Source organism: Cygnus olor, chromosome 5 (assembly GCF_009769625.2).
Source record: "Cygnus olor isolate bCygOlo1 chromosome 5, bCygOlo1.pri.v2, whole genome shotgun sequence".
Taxonomy (NCBI): domain Eukaryota; kingdom Metazoa; phylum Chordata; class Aves; order Anseriformes; family Anatidae; genus Cygnus; species Cygnus olor.
Genome location: NC_049173.1, coordinates 12,110,519 through 12,123,943, shown reverse-complemented (window position 1 = coordinate 12,123,943; position 13,425 = coordinate 12,110,519). Strand labels below are relative to the sequence as shown.

The 13,425-nt window shown below is 37.2% G+C and overlaps 1 long non-coding RNA gene across 23 annotated transcripts in view; it reads right to left on the bottom strand.

Moving 5' to 3' along the window:
* LOC121070778 overlaps positions 1-13,425 on the bottom strand; it is a 235,516-nt gene that overhangs the window by 54,408 nt on the left and 167,683 nt on the right. Inside the window, exon 14 of one of the 23 annotated variants that reach the window (XR_005820224.1) lies at positions 7,180-7,346. The exons of the other annotated variants lie outside the window; for them this stretch is intronic. This is a non-coding gene — a long non-coding RNA (uncharacterized LOC121070778). Of the gene's footprint in view, positions 1-7,179; positions 7,347-13,425 lie in introns of those variants that run through there. 23 annotated transcript variants of the gene reach the window in all.

The window sequence follows — 13,425 nt, the reverse complement described above, 5'->3', positions numbered from 1 at the left end:
AAAAAGTAGAGTTTAGTATCCCCAGCTAAAGCTTTCCCAAGAACAATATGATAGACCATTCGATGTGCTAATACTCAGTTCTAGTCATATTTTTCACGTGCAGATTTTGGAAAGAGAGATTCCTTACTGGAAAATTGATTTTTTTCTTCATACATTTAATGCATAAATACATTCATGCCATGGAAGTAGGCAGGAGAAATACCTGGGTTTTGACCATGTAAGCTTTCCTTCTAAAATAGTTTCTCTCTTGTTCCTTTCTCTAGAGGACAAACTGATTCTGTCTTTCTTGATGTCCACTGTCAGGAGAAAAGGTGAATGTGAATCTATATTCACATTCTGAAAAAAGTTTTCTTAAATAAGTTGTTCTTCTGTTTTACAGTGATCCCCCAAACACATATTGACACGACATTAGCACAGACGACACAACAGAGAGCTCCAGGTCAATTCTCAGCAGATGATAGGAAAAACGAAATTTCTCAGTATTACCACCCACTTAGCTGAAGTGGCATGTTCTCCAATCACAGATGCAGCCTTGATTGCTGTATCAAAACACTCCATGACAGCTCTTATCCACATGAACAGTCTGCATGCAGAGATGGCAATATCCCCACATCATTCAGCTGGTGGCAGAAAGAGCCTCAGAAATCACCTGGAATTTCTGATCTTGTCAGAAATCAGAAATACCAGATCAGAACCTTACAGGCATTCAGAGTGTGTATAAAACATACGAAAAGCAGAGAAAATTTAAATTTCTGAGATAGAATTCCAAGCCAGCAATAAGGACGGGTCTCAAAAGAAACATCCCATAAGGAATTGATACAACACACAGAAAAAGACCCTCCTATCCTCCAGAAGAAAGCAAACTAACAATAAACGTATCTTACATATGGCAAATATATCAGTGAGCAAGTTGCTACAGATTCATGGGAAGGATGTGAGAAAGGTTCTTAACACAAGTTTCAAGTCTTACAGAGGAGAAAAGTCCATAAAAAAATGGAAAAAGTTTGATTAACCCTTTTAGAATATTGAGGACCAGGATCCAGAAATCCATCCACATGAAATGGAGGATGCTGCCCATTTTGTAAGTAGACTCTTTTTGTAACATTGTACATTTGTAAGTAGACTCTTCTTAACCATCTAACTAATAGTTCAACGGAATAAAAAAAAAAAAAAAAAGTAACTCAATTAATCCAATCTAAAAAAGTAAACTAGCCTTTTCAGTAACATCCAGGCTTTGCCTTGACCCTGGGGGATGAGAAAAGAAACAGCCATAGAAACAGTACAAGCCAACACTTATGAACTTAAAGAACACTTAAAGAACACTTAAAGAAGTACAAGTATTCATCCTGAAACTCTCCACGCATTTCTAGAAATGAATACTAGGCAGACATCACTAAAGATTGAGGACTCCTTTTCTTGTGCTCTAACTCTCTCTGTGAAGTCTACCAAAAGATTCCCATTCCTGGAGGTGTTTAAGGCCAGACTGGATGGGGCTTGATCTAGTGGGAGGCATCCCTTCCCATGACAGGGTGGGTGGAATTAGGTGATCTTTAAAGCCCCTTCCAACCCAAGCTATTCTATGATCCTGCAACAGCTCAGAAAAGCATTGAAGAATGAGCTCTCTCTCAAGCTTCCAACAAACTTTCTGCCCACCCATGGTTATTTGCATTTATTGACTCTCATAAAATGAGCTTTTTATTCAAAGAAGAGAAATAAAGAAACTTCTGCTGGTACTGAAATCTTGGGTTTGATCTCAGGGCTAATGAAGGAAATGTGCTCCTAACACATCAACTTCATACAGCTGGTGCTGGAAATAGTTGCCAGAAGGGTTGGGGACATTCACAGTGTTAGAGATGAAGGCCCTGGGTTAGTGTCATGTCCCAGTGATCATGACAACCAAGAGATTCCCAGATGAATAGTCATGGATTAGATAGTCAACAGACTGCTTCCAACCACTTGGCCCTACGGATAAAGATCATGTTAGTTGCAGAGGATTTGCTACTACAAGTGACACAGCTAACCTCTGTGAACCCCAGAGATCTGCAGCAATAAAGCCATAGAACATGGCTTCTTTTCCTGAAAGATTTACTGGGCACATGGAATCTGGGTTAAACGGCCTTAAAAACAAGGAAGAGTGTAAGAAAGATTTTCAGAGCGTAGGTACATCCTCTAAAGCACTTGCAAAATTTTGTGCATGAAATCTTCATTGTAGTCAAAGTAGAAAAGCACAATCTGACCTAGCACATGTGGTTTCTGATTTAAATAAATAAATTAATTAACTAATTAACTAATTAAAAGAAAAATATCAAAGCACTGGAGGAGAGGTTTCTGAAGAAGTGAGATGAACATGTAGAAGGTATACACAACTCCTAAGTTAGAGTTAAGGTTGCTGAAAGAATTTGTTCTTAATGACAAGGTGTATGTATACCCTCTGTGTGAATGTATATGTTGATATTATTAAAAGCCTTAATATCATTGAATCATAGAATCACAGGTAATCTTATACATCTAGTCTTACATAACCCATACTTTCTGAATATATTTCAAAATAAAAAATTTCACTGGTGGAACTTGAGCAATTCTTTGCAATGGTGTAACAAAAAATAAAAAATAAAAAAATCTGACTTTAATCCTTAAATTGACAAGACAAATTTCAATATTCACCTTATGAAAAGAGCGAACAACAGTTTTGTAAATTCTTAGTTTATACTACTGTGACTTGGAAACTATTTTTTAAAGTGATATTATATTGGAGGTCATGATTTTCCAAATACTGAAGCACTTGTTTATAGTTTGGTGTTTAATAACCAAGTGCATTAAACATTTTGTGCTCTAAATTTACCAGTTCTTGGATATTTACCAAATTCTCTGCAGTGTGCTGCTCCAGGAAAACACTATCCAAGTTTTGATGACAGCTTAAATTACTTTATACTTTACAGCATTAATAATTTGCGATATTAGAAATACACTGAAAAGAGGCAATTAATTACTATCACAAAGCAAAGCCTAAGACAAGCTTTAACTACTGTTGTCAAGCTAATCCCAGATTTATGTTTCATATTTACTTCTCTCCCTTATTATCTGCTTTTATTTTGGATTTATGGGAATTTTATTTTTCATTAGAAGTGTTTTTGATGCACACACAGATTGTCAAGCCATCCTCAGTGACTGATAAATGCCAACCTGTATAGATGAAGTTTTGAAACCAGACTGTGGTTACCATACTCAACTGTGGACGTACTAAAATTAGGCACGTATTCCCATTTAGCCACTTGAGTTATTCACATCACTAAAAAAAGGCCACTTGTTTAGGTGCCTTTAGTTAAGTGACTAAATTGAGACCCCATGTGGCATGCATATTACAAAATAACAAGAGCTTGTTCCTTAATAGGCTCCCATGAAAGCCAACAGGAATTTAGCCATAGAATTCAAAGGGGACAGACTGCACCCAACTAGTGGATTGTGTAATAGCTTTTATTTTGATGTTAGGCTTTTGGTATTTTTTCTCAGTAAAAGATTGAAAACACAAGTTAATAAATCTTCTAATTAAACCACTTACCAATTTTACAACATTAGTGTTGGGATAAGAACAAGCAAAAAGAAAGGCAATTATAAAAGCGGAAAAGAAAAAAAGACAAAGGAAGAAAACGGGACAAGTAGGTGGACTCTGTCTTTGGCTGTTGGTTTGGCTCTTTCACTCTCTCCAAGCAGTCCTTTGGGGATCCAGACTAGGCAGCAGATTTCAAAGGTGTTGACAAGCCTGTCAGACCAGAGATTTCAATTTGTCCCCCATCAACAATGCCAGGCAGCTGTAAATGACTCTAACATTCTCTGCTTCATGGTGGTTCCAGGATTAGGGATAGGTTTTTGCTTTAAGTCCATTATGGACTCCCTGCTCAGAGGCTCAAGCTTACTTAGACAGTGAATGCTTTCAGTCTATAAGCCACCAGTCTAGTTTCTTTTTCTTTAGACAAGATAAAAGGGGCAGAAATCTTTTAAAAGGTGGATAAGCACTTCCACATTTTTCTCTTATTTGCTCCCACTTTCAGGAAACAAACAAGAAAAGTATGACAGGGACCCAATCAATCATCTTTCTTTCACAAGGATGGGTATGTATGTTCTGAAATGTCTTCAACAGTTTGGAAATCTTCCATCATTAATTTGAAGGCATATTAAAAATTTTGTTCTTGCGTACAGGACTTACAGAACCAATTTGTTCAAAAGTAATATTACTTAGAATTTTAGCAAAGGGTGGGCACTTTTCTCCAAATTCTTCCTTTCCAGCTTGGGCCAGTTTCTTCTGATAAAACAAAATTGTCTATTCTTGATACCTGAGCTCAGCATTACCTTCTAAACAGAATCAGAAAGAGGGCATTATCCATTGAAACTTCACGAGCACCCATGGATATAACCTCTCCGTCCAACCCAGTAAGCAGATATAAGGCACTTGCATAGCCATGCTACTTTATAGATCAGTGGGGCCACCAGAAACATTGGACATTACAGCCTCCTTTTTCCTTATAACATGACAGGTCAGGGTTATTAAACTTTGGTTTGCAATACGAGGATACAGAATGGACAAAAATGACTGAAAAACAGATGACATTTTTTCATATCTTCGTTAAAAAAAAAAAAAAGAAAAAATTTAAAGTTTTTTTTTCTTTTTTTTTTTTATCTGTATTTTCTGCATTGCAAATCTGAGGTTTTGGCTCAAAGACAAAATCTCTTAATTTCTGGATAGTTGTGATGTTTCACACTGAACCACTAAAATAAATGGAGTTCTGCCATTGGCTTCACTGGAAACTGGCACCAAGCCTTCATTTGGTAATTTCATGTCTGTTTTACAGCTGTAAACCAACGCACAAAGCATACGGTTTCTGATGCCTCGCAAGTTAGAAGAACTGCCTAATGAACATCATCTTAGCAAATCACTCTTTTATGTATAATTTATTATGTCTTCATCAGTGAAACCAACTGAAAGCACAAATGCAAAGCAAATATATTGGGGTTGAAATTAGAACTACAACAGAATACACAATGGTAAATGTGCAAAACATTTTATCTTTCTTCAGTAGTTCTAATGGAAGCCTTCACAAACTTGAAGAAGACTCTACTACAAACAAATACTGCCTTCATTCAGCAGACTTTGCAAAGTTGAAGAGCTTGAAAAAAAGTGAGAGGAGAGGGGAAGGGAAGGGAAGGGAAGGGAAGGGAAGGGAAGGGAAGGGAAGGGAAGGGAAGGGAAGGGAAGGGAAGGGAAGGGAAGGGAAGGGAAGGGAAGGGAAGGGAAGGGAAGGGAAGGGAAGGGAAGGGAAGGGAAGGGAAGGGAAGGGAAGTTTCTTGTCCCTGAGTAAAATCAACATGGATGTTCAAGTCAGTACCTTGCAAAAATTAATTAATTAATTAATTAAGATTAGTTAAATGCCACTCTGGAAAATATCAAGAGAATTACATTTTTTTAAACTACCTTTTTTTTTTTCCTGCCAATTTCTGTCTTCCCAGCAGGTGTCAACAGCAAAAATTGCATCCAGTGATTCTAAAACACAATGTGTTCTGAAACACATGTGGCTGAATGACAAGAAATACTTTTTTATCTTATTTTTAGTTTCATGGCCTAAATCATTAATTTGCAGTGTGCCACACATAACTCAGTTTAAGCATAAAATTATCTCCGGATATAGCATTTCTAAAGTGTTGCCAAACTGGTCACTTTAAGTTGTTTATCATCTCACTGTTTAATCTGCATAGAGTTAAAAGGAAACAGAGGGTTTTCTGTATACATACAAATACTGGGACAGGGAGAGGAGAAATACAACAATATTAACAGAGTATTTCTCAGCCTTCCTAGCTACGCTTGTTGTGTTTGTCTACTCAGCTTCTTGCCAACCTTAAAATTCATTAATACGAAAAATACTGAGTTCATTGGCTGCAACACCTCCATTGTAGAAATCAGACTACTACTATCTAGCACATGTTCTGGCACAAACCCAAGTTCATTCTCTTCTTCTTCAGTCTTCTCCCTCCATCTCACTAAAGATCCACAAAATTGCCTGTGGAAACAAATGTTTTAGAAAAAAGTCCTGTCAAGGACAATCCCTAATGCTGCCACTTTATGCACAGCGCCACAACAAGAGAGCACAGAACTTCATGGAGGCCACTGGGGTACTGCCTGGGTGCGGGGATGTTCCCACATGGAAGAGATTATAGAATTGGAGAATGAAGCCAAGCAATTTGTTAATCCTTCCTATGATCATGTATTTTGCATATGTTGTGCAGCAACGTACCTTTCAGTTGGGACTGGTTATGTTATGCTGAAGTTCATCTTACGTAACACTGATCAGTTAGACCACAGATGCTGAATTAAGTGGGCCTTCAGGAGTTGGCCTTCTTGCCCCTGAATGATTACAGAACCAAGAGCAAAGTGTACCAGGAGTAAAATAAATCAAGAACTGAAGAACAACAGTTAAAACAGGGCTCTATATGGACTCTTTATCCCAAATTGTCTTGTTTTTGTTTTTTTGCCATCTGAGCAGATTTTTGATCACTGCAAACTGTGTCCAGGTTTCCTTAGAGTTCTGCCAGAAATAAGAGCTGGGGCATATTTATTTCTGAGGGCAGATCCAAGAGAGGGGATAAGTTCAGCCAGCTAGCAGGCGCTAGCATCCAAGGAAGTGAAAGAGGACACAGGGAAGGTTTATAAATCCATAGCTTTAGAAACAGCGATGGATTTATCAGTAGCCATTCCTACAGATACACAGCTTTGGAGTGGGAAAAGAGATTGATGGGATGGATGCTCAGGTGGAAAAGAGTTTGAATATAAACAGAAGTAAGGAATAGATAAATATCCAGGGCATAGTGTAGGAGAAGAAAGCTTCAAGCAATTACTTCAGTAAGACACTGTTACACCCACTGATACCTGGTATTTCCACCTCCTCTCCTCAACCTAACAAGGACATCTGGATACACATTTTCTGGAGTTCCTTTTTGAATTTCTGGAAATACAACAGTTCTAAATCACAGTCCTGAGCAAAGCTTAAGACATCCAGAAACATGGAACACCACCAAATATTTCGACAGAGATGCACTGTGCCTGTGGAGAGATAGGAACCACTGAAAGAAAAACAGTCAGTAAGGCAGTCATGCTCTTTACTTTCATAGTGGAGCTGAAGCATTTATATTCCTGATACTAAGTACAGCAGACTTAGTCTCGCAGTCAAAGACTAGCAAATAAGAAACAATGCACAAATGTACCTTTTAACAGTAAGAATAGAAAGAAGAGGGAAGTCTAAGGAATCACACTTGTCATTCAGTGCTGACCAAATTTCCTATACGTGACAAGACTGTACCTGGAATAAAAATTTCAGAACAACATTACTGGGAGACTTAGAATTAATCTATGATGAGTGTTAAACCAAGAAGCTCCAATATGCCATAAATCTCTTACCCACAGATCTCGGCCAGAGAGCTCTCACACTCCAAACTGGAGACTCATGGTGTATGTCACAGGTATGCCTTTCATGACAGTATTGTCTAATTTTTTTAAGTGCCAGTGCTTGGGGACCTTTGTTTATGTTAGTGCATATGCACACCTATTATACTGCACAACATATGACAGCAAAGGCTAAGGTTTTTTTTTTTATTGCTTTTGGCGGGATTGTTGTGCTTTTTTGTTTGGGGCTTTTTTATTTTTATTTTATTTTATTTTTTGGTGTATATGTGTGTGTGTGTTTTGTTGTCTGGTTGAGTAACTGTAACTTCAGGAATAGGTGTAATTATAGCACAGCAAGCCTCCTGCAGCCTGCTTCCCACAACCCAGAGATGTTCAGCAGGAACCATTTGATCACCAGCTGCTGCCTAAACACTTGAAGCCCACTTGAATGTTCAATCCCTACTCATCCATTTGAGCGGCAGCCACCTTGAACTGGAAGGTAGAAAATAACACCTTAGCAAGAAGAGGGCTGCATGCTCTACCGAAGGGCTCAGTGTGGCTACTTGACTTGGGGTAGCCAAGGTGGAAGAGCTGCTGCTCAGGAAGTGGGCAACTTCTCTGGGGGGTGGAAGGACACAGATGGCAGATGCTTATGAGAGAGTGCCTGCAGCTTGTGCTGAGTAGTGGATGGCACTGGTTGTCTCAAGGAGCTGAGGAAATGTAATTACTGCAGGAGGAACACTGCTTGTACTGGAAGTACAAATCACTCTGAAGGTGTTCAATCTATAGTACAAAGGTGCAGGAGCATAGGTATTTGAGTGGGACAGGACAGGAGTGCTGTGCTGATCTGCAGGAGTTTGGGGACACATCTGTTTCTTTCACACTGAATTTGAGTTTGGTTTCTGTAGTTGAACCATCCTAGCTTTCAGTACCAGCTCTGGCCAAATATAGTCACCTTTGAGCACTGACTGCTAAACATGACAGTGAGTGCCTGGTGCAATCCAAAAAATAATAATGGTGCACACTTGTTATAAGCTTCATGTTCCGCCAACATCACATACGCTGGTATCATTTCAGCATGGTGGGTGGTGGGAACTCCATGAAACTTTGGGAACTTAGAGATGTCAGAATTCAGAAATGAATCTGTTTCCCTTCTTTTTGTTTTCTTCTTTTCCAGCTAGATATAGATCTGTCTAGGCAGAGAGAAGTTATATGGATAATTTCATTATTATTACTACTAGAGCTAACAAAACATCCTAAGTGCTTTAAAAATAGGTCAGTTCTTCTTGTTAGTGGGAGGAAATTTCATGTACAAGATCTGGCTGAGTTGTCTGTCTCAACCTGGTTAAGTGTGGGAAGGGGGTGACTGCCCTCCCACTCCTCTCTGGGTGTCTCCTAAGCAAGCCATGTAGAGTTCATGATTTACCCCTGTGCCTTCAGGTGCAGTGAGTACTAATTGCTTCCTCTTACACCAGCTGGCCTTTTTGGTCAGCATTCATTTTCAGGATAATTTGCACTGTTTATTTTTATTTATTTATTTATTTATTGCTTCAGTTGAGAATGCAAATGGCTGTCAGGTTGCAGAAAAAAGAAAAAGAAAGTTAACTTTGGTGAAGGATACTCTAAGTACTATGCGGGAATCACGTTTTTCAGTGGGACCCAGCATATAAGCATTTATGTAGCCTACATTTACAAGTTTGTAAAGATGCTCCTCTCACACTTTGATGGCCTGGTCATGAATATTACATAAAGTTCAAATTTTGGTGCTGAGATTAGCCACTGTTCATTCCCTTGAAATGATGAACACCTCAGGTTGAACGGCTGATTTTTGAGAAAAGTGGATCATTTTTATTACAGCACTAAAACCAAAGAACTGTAAATTTTCCTTTTTAATTGTACAAGCTAACTACAACAACAACAACAAAAATTTACCAATCTCTGAGAAGTTGCAGGTGATCTAAAAGTCAGCCATAGCAACAGTTCATGCTGTATGGACTGGAATTTTTAGGCAACTGCCATTAGCCTTTTTTCTAATGGAAGATATAACATATACTAATTGATGCCAGCAAGAAAACTGCACTAATTTTTCAGAGGACTGAAGAAGATCTGGTCAAAGTGAATCCAGATTTGAAACTCTGACTACTGATATCATTTGATCCAAGGAACAGATTAACAGAACATAGGCTAACAGAAATCCTTGTGTAAAAAGCACATTGCATTATGTCAAATTCAGAGATCTTGAAATGGGCTTGGTATAGGTAATTCTGTAATCAAATTCTCTAAAATAGACACAAAAAGATACCACTTGGAATGTCTTTGATCCACTGCTGTGAGTATTTTTACAAACAATCCCAACGCAAGGATCTGAGTTAGCTACCTAAATTAGCTATTTGCAACACATTCTATAAGTGGTTCAGGCAGACAGGTTTCTGCAGCAGCAGAGAGACTCAATGCATCTAGGCTAGCTATTTGTACTGACTGCCCTAGAAGGAACTTCTTGCCTTCCCTATTCAGGGAGAGTTTGGTAAATCTTCTCAGGCCTCTTTTAAGTAAAAGAAGTCCTTAAGAGGGTTTGTGTTGAAGCAAATGATCTACCTCATCCACAATATTTCCTTTCAAAGGACTTGAGGTTTTCCATGTAATGCTGCCACAATTTCTGTCAACTGACTCTACAAAGATATATTGAATCATATAGCAAGTGTTGGAATACTTAGCATGAGCAGAAAGTGATTGTTCAGGCAGTGCCTGTAGAGATACAGAGGACAATGACTGCTAGAGCAAACTAGCCTGGCATGGATTCTTCACCTCTTTGCATTCTTAAATCAAGACTAGATGTCTTTCTGAACTACAACTTCTAATCAAAGGTAATTTGGCTCAATCCATGAGTAACTAGTTTAAATTATGTAACTTCTACTGTATAGGAGCATGGACTAAATTATATAAAGATTATTTCCTGCAAAATGCTGATATTAAAAATAAATCTTCAAATTTCATCTCACACTCAGGGGTTTATTAAGGAGGTCACCAGAGATTTGTGAGGTCTATTTGAACAATTATTTTAATCCTGAGTATGAAAGAGAGAGAAATTTAGCAGATATAATGTGAACTTAGAAACACAGATGATTATGAAAAATCATACTCAGCAACTACTCAACTACTTCGAGACAAAACAATCTATGCTTTTGCAACTGTCCTGGATTCTTGCCCCAAGTTGCTGCTTGTTTCAAAGAAGCTGTATGGTTATGTAAAGTGCTACTAAGCTGAGAAGCACCAAGATTAGGGTCTGTTGAATTTTTAGCTATTGATAATATGCAGTTAACAAACAAATTAGCCTGTACAGTTAGAAATGCCATCTGCAAAGAGCAAAATTTAAGACAGTCTTGCTTTGACACTTTTGGTGTACTTCTATTGTTCACTTTCTAACACCTATGGCACAGAACTGACTGTGATGGAAATAAGGTTCAGATCATCTCGCTGTAAGATACTAATAACCAATAACATTCTCTACCATAAGTAAAAGTACATCAAGTATTCCCTGTGCAATTAAGGGAACTGGCATATTTTTAATGGCACAGCTTATTTCAAAATTAAAGGTGTGCATATTTTCCAAATTTGAATTCAAAAGAAAATAAAAACACAATTCATCAAATACACTTTTCATTAATTTCTCAGCTAGTTCAAGAATTTCATGTTTATTTTTTCAACAACAGAAAGCTGCTTAATGACATATTATAATAAATGCAGGCTAGACTCTTCCCTAGAAAAGGTTCTGTCCAGATGCATTTTTATTGGGAATGGATTGCAATCACTACAGGAAGACAATGAGTTGCCTTTTTCAGCATACAGAAATTACAAATCAAAAACTTGTTTTTCAAAACTAAAGGTGAAAGCACAGAAAAGCTACTTTAAAGGACATCTGTCACTTTAGAAAACTTGTAACAAAAACATATATATATATATATATATATATATATTTACCATAGCAACATACAAGAAAACTACCAGGAGAGTGTTTTAAATCAAGGCATTCAATTCTGTACACAACTTTTCTGCATTTAGTTTTTTAGTTCACTTTACTCTTATCTGTTTGCCCAGGACTAATTCAGACTAAGAAGCTATATGTCACTCAGTAAACAGTATAATTAAAAGTCCTACTGCTACAACTGGTTTGAAGCATTTGAGGTCTTGGGAATTACAAGGAACTCAAAAATAAAAAGGGTGTAATCAGATCCCCCTTGTACAGTTTAATGGGCAAGAGTAATTTCATGATTGCAATTGGTTTGAATGTAGCGTATTGCTCTAATTATGTATATCATGTATACACACAAAGACTAGAATCTATCTATATAATCATGATGATTTAAAATATTCTTCATGACTTTCATGATTACATTTAATCTGGGGAAACTATTTAAAAATCACAAGATCGCTTTATACCATGATGTAAGATAGAACTACGTTAATGATGGACACCAGACACATTTAAACTAGCCATTGCGATGTAGTGTCCAACCTTCTGGACGAATGTAGCAAAGAGAAGCAGACTCATGTCTGTAGCATTTTCTTTTTTAAAATACCAAACAACTAAACCACATGTTTCATTGTTCAGCATGCCACTGGTGAGGATACCTACACATGTTAGTCTTTTCTGTGCCATACTATACTTTCTGGAAAAGTCATTCCAGACTGATATCAGTTTGAGTATATGAAGGCTGCAGACTTGTTATAATTGTAGTACTAAAAAAAAAATGCTTGTGCTAATACTTTCCATATTCCATTTCAGTCCAGAGTAATTTTTGCTTACTTTTTAACAAAATCAGTTCTGTCAGTTTTTGTGTTATTAGACGAAATGTACTTTTCCCAAATAAATTGTACACTGAAGTGCCTCAGATAAAGCTGAAACTAGAAATATCAAACGCTAGATTCTGTAGATCAGACCAGTGATTCAGAAAGCAACAGAAGGCTGAATCTCACAGGCTTGCATTTCTAAACTACAGCTATTTTATATATTAGCATGTTTAAACTACTAGATCTTGGAGTGCTGCTTTTTATAGCAGAAGTTCTGCAGATTAGTACGTTTGTTTTTTTTTTCCTAAAAAGCCTTAAATAAGAATGCTGCCCTTATGCAAATATACTTTAAAATACATTTGTTTAAAAACAAAACAAAACAAACAAAAAAAAACTTAATGTTTTCTTTCTCCTCTTTCTCTTCATTTCTGTTTTAGTTAAAATAACTCTAGTAAGTGAAAAGCCTGATTCTACAAAGTTCTGATTAGCTCCTGCAAAAGTAAAACCAATGGAAGGTAACCATGGTCAGCGCCTGTATAAACAGGCTTACCTGCCAAATCAAGAGAAATACTGAGAAATATTGAGAAAGAAAAAACATAAAAGAGCTAGTGGAAAGGCTGGTGTATATTTAGTGGAAACACTTCTTTTTGATTTTAGCACTTTGAGTTTAACTTTGGAACCAAGAGAGTAAATGAAATGATTTATTTTTAGCCAGTACACAGGGTATACAGTCGAAATTGTTTCTGCTGCCCAGAGGAGAGGACATAGGGTTCATAATATAAGACAGGGATATTCATTATATAGCAGTTTGAATCATGGAAGTTATCTGGATGGTATACGATCATCACACATGGTGCATAGCTCCAAAGTTTGGGGTACCTTTGGATAAGAGTCTAAACTGCATTGATTCAGGCCTGTGTTTACTTGTTTAAAACTTCCGAATATTTCTCTTTTCACGAGGTTTACAGTCTGATTCCACACTCAGTGTTGCTTCAAATTGTGCAACTGCGTTTTAATCATTTGCGAACAGCTTCACTTGATCTCCAGTAATTTCATTGAAATATGTTTCATTATTTATATTGGAATTATCTGATTGTTCACAAAGTATGTTTTGCACACCTTTTGCATTCTAAAACTTTGGAAATTAAGTCCTAGATATTGCTATCTTAAAGTTTTATTTCAGTTCACAGTAACATTTCATACTTCAA